Source organism: Petromyzon marinus, unplaced genomic scaffold (assembly GCF_048934315.1).
Source record: "Petromyzon marinus isolate PM22_M1 ecotype Great Lakes invasive population unplaced genomic scaffold, UKy_Petmar_22M1.pri1.0 PM_Scaffold_276, whole genome shotgun sequence".
Classification (NCBI taxonomy): Eukaryota; Metazoa; Chordata; class Hyperoartia; order Petromyzontiformes; family Petromyzontidae; genus Petromyzon; species Petromyzon marinus.
The window spans coordinates 67,497-75,591 of record NW_027423253.1 but is presented as its reverse complement, the minus strand read 5'-3'; the positions used below and the strand labels follow the sequence as shown (position 1 = coordinate 75,591).

General features: G+C 47.7%; 1 long non-coding RNA gene across 1 annotated transcript in view; it reads right to left on the bottom strand.

Annotated features, from left to right (window-relative positions):
- Positions 1 to 2,695: 2,695 nt before the first annotated feature.
- The window catches only part of LOC142923085 (uncharacterized), a 54,808-nt gene continuing 49,408 nt past the window's right edge, over positions 2,696 to 8,095 (bottom strand). The window contains exon 2 of the long non-coding RNA XR_012940506.1: positions 2,696 to 4,198. This is a non-coding gene — a long non-coding RNA (uncharacterized LOC142923085). The remainder of the gene's footprint in view (positions 4,199 to 8,095) is intronic.

The following is an 8,095-nucleotide window of genomic DNA, read 5'->3' as shown; positions in this document are numbered from 1 at the left end:
ACTCACAAAGACACACAAACTGTTCACCATAGAGCGGCTATTGTCTTTAAACATCATCCCGAAAGAGTGTTATGTGACTCAAGTTTGACTTTCCCGGATAAATCATTATTAGATAACTGTTATAATTGTTACAATTATAATATGTGTAGTTTAAGCAGCATGGAAACTCACTCTTACCGAAAGTTGAAAATATTCGGTCCTTGTTTTTTTCTCCCCGTTGCTCCAGATAGCGCAGGGGCTGTCAGTGTGATGATGATGTTGTGTGTCTCTGTGTGTATCTCTCTGTGTGTATCTCTCTGTGTGTATCTCTCACTGCGTGGGTGTGTATTATATATGTGTGTATCTCTGTGTATCTCTCACTGCGTGAGTGTGTATTATATATCTGTGTCTGTGTGTATCTCTCTGTGTGTATCTCTCTGTGTGTATCTCTCTGTGTGTATCTCTCACTTGCGTGGGTGTGTATTATATACCTGTGTCTCTGTGTGTGTCTCTCTGTGTGTATCTCTCACTTGCGTGGGTGTGTATTATATATCTGTGTGTGTCTCTGTGTGTATATCGCTGTATGTATCTCTGTGTATCTCTGGGTGTATATCTCGCTGTGTGCGCGTATATGTGCGCGTTATATGGAGTCAGCGTACCAGGAGGTAAATGGTACAACGCGTCATGGAAGGGGCGAGACAGGTAATGGGGAGTGTATTTGTAGACAGAAGGAGTGTACAGGTGGGTGGGGTGGGTGTGTGGTACAGTGAGGGAAAAAAAGTATTTGACCCCCTGCTGATTTTGTACGTTTGCCCACTGACAAAGAAATGATCAGTCTATAATTTTAATGGTAGGTTCATTTGAACAGTTAGAGACAGAATAACAACAACAAAATCCAGAAAAAACGCATGTCAAAATGTTATAAATTGATTTGCATTTTAATGAGGCGAGTTGAGTTGATGCCAAACAGCTCCATTTTGGTCTCATCTGACCACAACACTTTCACCCAGTTGTCCTCTGAATCATTCAGATGTTCATTGGCAAACTTCAGACGGGCATGTATATGTGCTTTCTTGAGCAGGGGGACCTTGCGGGCGCTGCAGGATTTCAGTCCTTCACGGCGTAGTGTGTTACCAATTGTTTTCTTGGTGACTATGGTCCCAGCTGCCTTGAGATCATTGACAAGATCCTCCCGTGTAGTTCTGGGCTGATTCCTCACCGTTCTCATGATCATTGCAACTCCACGAGGTGAGGGAGATTGACAGTTCTTTTGTGTTTCTTCCATTTGCGAATAATTGCACCAACTGTTGTCACCTGCTCACGAAGCTGCTTGGCAATGGTCTTGTAGCCCATTCCAGCCATGTGTAGGTCTACAATCTTGTACCTGACATCCTTGGAGAGCTCTTTGGTCTTGGCCATAGTGGAGAGTTTGGAATCTGATTGATTGATTGCTTCTATGGACAGGTGTCTTTTATACAGGTAACAAGCTGAGATTAGGAGCACTCCCTTTAAGAGTGTGCTCCTAATCTCAGCTCGTTACCTGTATTAAAGACACCTGGGAGCCAGAAATCTTTCTGATTGAGAGGGGGTCAATTACTTATTTCCCTCATCAAAATGCAAATCAATTTATAACATTTTTTACATGCGTTTTTCTGGATTTTGTTGTTGTTATTCTGTCTCTCACTGTTCAAATAAAGCTACCACTAAAATTATAGACTGATCATTTCTTTGTCAGTGGGCAAACGTACAAAATCAGCAGAGGATCAACTACTTTTTCCCTCACTGTAGGTGAGTGGGCGCGTGAATGAGCGGGTGGGTGAGTGGGTGGGTGGGTGTGTGAGTGGGTGGGTGAGTGGGTGGATGTGGGTGAGTGGGTGGGTGAGTGGGTGAGTGGGTGGGTGAATGGATGGGTGTGTGAGTGAGTGGGTGAATGGGTGGGTGAGTGGATGGGTGTGTGAGTGAGTGGGTGAGTGGGTGGGTGAGTGGATGGGTGAGTGAGTGGGTGAGTGGGTGGGTGGGTGAGTGAGTGGGTGAGTGGGTGGGTGGGTGGGTGAGTGGGTGGGTGGGTGGGTGAGTGGGTGAGTGAGTGAGTGAGTGGGTGAGTGAGTGGGTGGGTAAGTGGGTGGGTGAGTGAGTGGGTAGGTGAGTGGGTGAGTGGGTGGGTGGGTGAGTGAGTGAGTGAGTGGGTGGATGGGTGAGTGAGTAGGTGGGTGAGTGGGTGGGTGTGTGAGTGAGTGAGTGAATGAATGGGTGAATGGATGGGTGAGTGGGTGGGTGAGTGAGTGAGTGAGTGGGTGAGTGAGTGGGTGAGTGGGTGGGTGAGTGGGTGGGTGAGTGAGTAGGTGGGTGAGTGGGTGGGTGAGTGGATGAGTGGGTGAGTGGGTGGATGAGTGGATGGGTGAGTGGATGGGTGAGTGGGTGAGTGGGTGGAGACCCGTTGACCCACTGAGACCCACGCCAACCCACAGAGATCCACACTAAAACTAAACTATATTTTTTTTACCAGGTAAGGCCCCACTAAGCTATATAGCTCTTTTTTTTCAGAAGCGCACTTGGTTAGCACGAATGATAGCTCAACGAAGTGGCGCATCATTAACGCGTGCGAGTCTATGGCAGCAGTAGCCAAATGACTCACTCTAAGCACGTGGTTGTTGGTTCTAAATGTGGAGGGGGGGAAACTGGCGGAACCGGAGAAGAATCCACGCCACCACGCGAAGAGACTTTGGACTTTTTATTTAAACAACTTTTTATCGCCGCCGGCAGCAACATCACTGAAGGCGATCCCAATACGAAACACACAAAAGTCACCAGCAACACAAATAACACAAAGTCACCAGCAACACAAATAACACAAAGTCGCCAGCAACACAAATGACACAAAGTCACCAGCAACACAAATAACAAAAAGTTACCAGCAACACAAATACACAAAGTCACCAGCAACACAAATAACACAAAGTCGCCAGCAACACAAATAACACAAAGTCACCAGCAACACAAATAAAACAAAGTCACCAGCAATACAAATAACATAAAGTCACCAGCAACACAAATACACAAAATCGCCAGCAACACAAATACACAAAGTCACCGGCAACACAAATACACAAAGTCACCAGCAACACAAATACACAAAGTCACCAGCAACACAAATAACACAAAGTCACCAGCAACACAAATACACAAAGTCACCAGCAACACAAATACACAAAGTCACCAGCAACACAAATACCACAAAGTCACCAGCAACACAAATACACAAAGTCATCAGCAACACAAATAACACAAAGTCACCAGCAACACAAATACACAAAGTCACCAGCAACACAAATACACAAAGTCACCAGCACCACAAATAACACAAAGTCACCAGCAACACAAACACACAAAGTCACCAGCAACACAAACACACAAAGTCACCAGCAACACAAATAACACAAAGTCGCCAGCAACACAAATACACAAAGTCACCAGCAACACAAATACACAAAGTCACCAGCAACACAAATAACACAAAGTCACCAGCAACACAACACAAAGTCACCAGCAACACAAATAACACAGTCACCAGCAACACAAATACACAAAGTCACCAGCAACACAAATAACACAAAGTCACCAGCAACACAACACAAAGTCACCAGCAACACAAATGACACAAAGTCACCAGCAACACAAATAACACAAAGTCACCAGCAACACAAATACACAAAGTCGCCAGCATCACAAATACACGAAGTCACCAGCACCACAAATAACACAAAGTCACCAGCAACACAAACACACAAAGTCACCAGCAACACAAATACACAAAGTCACCAGCAACACAAATACACAAAGTCACCAGCAACACAAATACACAAAGTCACCAGCAACACAAATACACAAAGTCACCAGCAACACAAATACACAAAGTCACCAGCAACACAAACACACAAAGTCACCAGCAACACAAATAACACAAAGTCGCCAGCAACACAAATAACACAAAGTCGCCAGCAACATAAATAAAACAAACGCTATAAATCCACGCGCTGTGGCGCTAAAAGCACCGTGCACAACACGAAAGAAAAGTCACGTGGTGGTGCTGGTGGTGGTGGTCATCGCTGCACGTCACGGTGACGCGCGAGCGCTTCAGAAGGTGAACACGTGGTGGGTGCCGTCCACGCCGGTACAGAGAGGGGCTTGTCCGGCTCCCCCAGCGTTCGAACAAGACGCGCTGCACATCACGAGAGAGATAGAGAGAGACGCAGACTTCAAATGTACAGCATCGTAATATATAATTATACACTGGAGGAATCTGATGAGCTATGAAGCTCTTTTTCAGAGATGTCGGGTAAGGAGCACGAGGTGAGAACGATTCAGAAAGGCAACATAAGTGCAACGTACAAGAAAGGGTTATCAAATCACCCAAACACAATCAAGTGAAACTAAACCATCCCCATACAGCAGGCAACCCCACTGGAGGTATTGACGTATTTTTCAGAAGCAGCCTGGCCATCACAAGTTTACTTTTCGGTTTCGGCCGAAAGTTACATTTTAACTTTCGGTTTACTTATCATCACGTGGGTATTGAGAGCGGCAAAAAAAAAGAATCTAAGAGCGTGACGTTGTTTCCTAAATGTGGAAGGAAGACGCGGAGGACCCGGTGAGAAATCCACGCGACCATCACGGGGAGAGATACAGAGAGACGCAGACTCCAAATACACGGTTGGGATCGAACCCACGACCTCCCGCATACCAGGCGAGTTAGTTGATATCTCCCCCTCCACCGTGGCAGAGGTGAAAGTACCCACATTTTACCCCAACCGCACGCGACCTGCCGATCGACTGGGATCTGCAGAGGTGGTAGGTGGGATTTCAGAATATTATAATTTTTATTTATTTATACTGCAGGAGGAAATCCGAGGAGCTATAAAGCTCTATTTTGTCACTGATGTCCAGTAAGGGGCACTCGTTAAGAACGTTACAGCACCAAACGATTCAGGAACAGGACAGGAGTGCGACGTGCAGGAAAGCCAAACAAATCACCCAAACACAAACAAAATAAAACTAAACCATTGCCCATCCTACCTCCAGTGGCAAAGCCCTCTGGAGGCATTAACTTATTTTTAAAAAGTGACCTGGACATCGCAAGCGATAGCTCAACAAAGCGGTATCATCATCATCATCATCATAATGTGGACATTGATAGCAGTAGCCGAACACTTTCTGAACACGAGATTTTGATTCTAAATGTGGAGGAGAAACCCGGAGGAGCCGGAGAAAAATCCACGGGGAGAGGGAGAGAGAGAGAGAGACGCAGACTCCAAATATAGAGGAGGCGTCGTCAGGGTCGGGATCGAACCCACAGACGTCCTGTATAGCAGGCGAGATAGTTAACATCTCGCCAACGATAAACCCACCACCACCCGACACAGTTGGCTGTGTAGGGTGGTGGCGGGTCTTAACGACACATTTTTATACTTACGCAATCAAACCCCCGAAAACACTCTATTATGGATGATATTGGTCGTGAAAGCCTACGTGTTAAACTGACCGAATAGATACATTCTGCAAGGCATGATCAACGTGTTTTTTTTATAGTAATCATCATCACGCGAACTCTACTCATCCTCGCAGCAGCAGCAGCAGCAGCTTCTGGCTCCACCATCGAAGAAGGACGGGGATCACCGCTTCATCATCGTCGTCATCATCGTCGTCATCGCGCGGCGCTTTCAGATGCGCTGCTGATTCTGCGGCCGCCTGGAACGCTCTTCCTTCCGATATTATGGAAGCCACTATGGAGCTATGTAACTTTGAAATCATCTAGATCAGGGGTGGGCAATTTTTTTTTGACTCGCGGGCCACAATGGGTTCTAAAATTTGACAGAGGGGCCGGGCCATGAACAGATGGACGGAGTGATTTGTGTGAACGTAATATAAATGACGTGTTAAAAATCATTACGTGAAAGGATTTGACCTTTAACAGGTAGCAAAAGCATTTATTTGCAAGGCAATTTAACAAATTGCACGAACATGAACAATACAAAAACATGTCGTCACGTGACTGATCAAACATCATGAAAACATCTGAGTCCTGCGCCCAAACCAATTACCACACTCCCGGTCAAGGTGCGCCATCTAATGGGGAAATGGGGGCATTACAGGAGAAGGGGAAAATTTAATTTAATTGAATAATAATATTTTGACAAGTTCGGCAGGCCAGATTAAAAATCGCAATGGGCCGTACTTTGCCCACGTCTGATCTAGATTGACAAACTAATTCTTTTAGAGACTGCTTGTTGCTGTGTTTAGTTTGTTGTCCTTCCCCCTGCCCATCCGATTCGCTCGGTTGGCTACCTACGGTGGTTCGAAAGAAGTTCAACATACATACGCAATGAGTTCAACTGAGCCGCGCACGTACTCCTTGGAGGCAACACAATTGTTTACACCAACACACGGGGCAACTGACCTCCTTAACAGAACAACAAACCGATGGTGGTGGACCACCAGGCTAACTACGCTAAACACACCGTAACTAGCTGCAACGGACCGGACCACAGCTCGGGTTCCAGGTTGCACGTGTTGGAGACTCTGTAGGGACGTAGAGCGTAGAGGAAGCTTTCTCCAGGATGAACAACGGCAGCCTGTCCCTCTGGGGGAAACCGGCTTGTATCCTTTGAGGCGTGGCCGGCTCCGCCCCCGGCCACGCCCACCTTCCAGAACCCTCCAGCAGGGATCTCGACCCGGACCACGTGACCACCCCGAGCCCCCACCTGGGGCCCAGTCGCCTGTCCTCTAGGGTCAACCAGAGTGCCACTGCCTTTAGTAAACCCCATTCCCGTGGCTGGCACTTCCACACCCTATCCTGTAGGGGTCGGCACTGCACGCCGAGCGTGGTGCCATCCAGCGCTATCACTCAGCGCTCACCAAGCCCCTCTAGGGCCAGTACTGCACCCACGTCCTCGTGATACATCGCACGCCGTGCCTCGCTAGGGCCGGCATCACCCAGTGACATCCCGCGATGTCACAACACATAGATTCACAGAGAGACCCATAGACTCACATATATACCCATAGACTCACACAGAGACCCACAGACTCACACAGAGACCCATAGACTCACACAGAGACCCATACACTCATAGAGAGACCCATAGACTCACAGAGAGACCCATAGACTCACAGAGAGACCCATAGACTCACACAGAGACCCATAGACTCACACAGAGACCCATAGACTCACACAGAGACCCACAGACTCACACAGAGACCCATACACTCATAGAGAGACCCATAGACTCACACAGAGACCCATAGACTCACACAGAGACCCATAAACTCACACGGAGACCCATAGACTCACACAGAGACCCATAGACTCACACAGAGACCCATAGACTCACACAGAGACCCACAGACTCACACAGAGACCCATACACTCATAGATAGACCCACACAGAGACCCATAGACCCACACAGAGACGCATTTAATACGAATTCTTTATTAATTCATAATATCTGTCTTTTGATGATGGTGGCCACTCCACTATCACCCAACCACTCCACCCTCACCCAGCCACTCCAAACTCACCCAACCACTCCACCATCACCCAGTCACTCCACCTTCACCCAGTCACTCCACAATCACCCAACCACTCCACAATCACCCAGTCACTCCAAACTCACCCAGTCACTCCACCTTCACCCAATCACTCCACAATCACCCAACCACTCCACCTTCACCCAGTCACTCCACAATCACCCAACCACTCCACCATCACCCAGCAACTCCAAACTCACCCAGTCACTCCAACATCACCCATTCACTCCACCCTCACCCAGTCACTCCAAACTCACCCAGCCACTCCAACATCACCCAATCACTCCACCCTCACCCAGTCACTCCAAACTCACCCAGTCACTCCACCTTCACCCAGTCACTCAAACAATCACCCAACCACTCCACCATCACCCAACAACTCCAAACTCACCCAGTCACTCCAACATCACCCAATCACTCCACCCTCACTCAGCCACTCCACCATCACCCAGCCACTCCACCCTCACCCAGCCACTCCACAATCACCCAACACTAGTACTGTAGTAAACAGTATACACGTGGTCACAACAC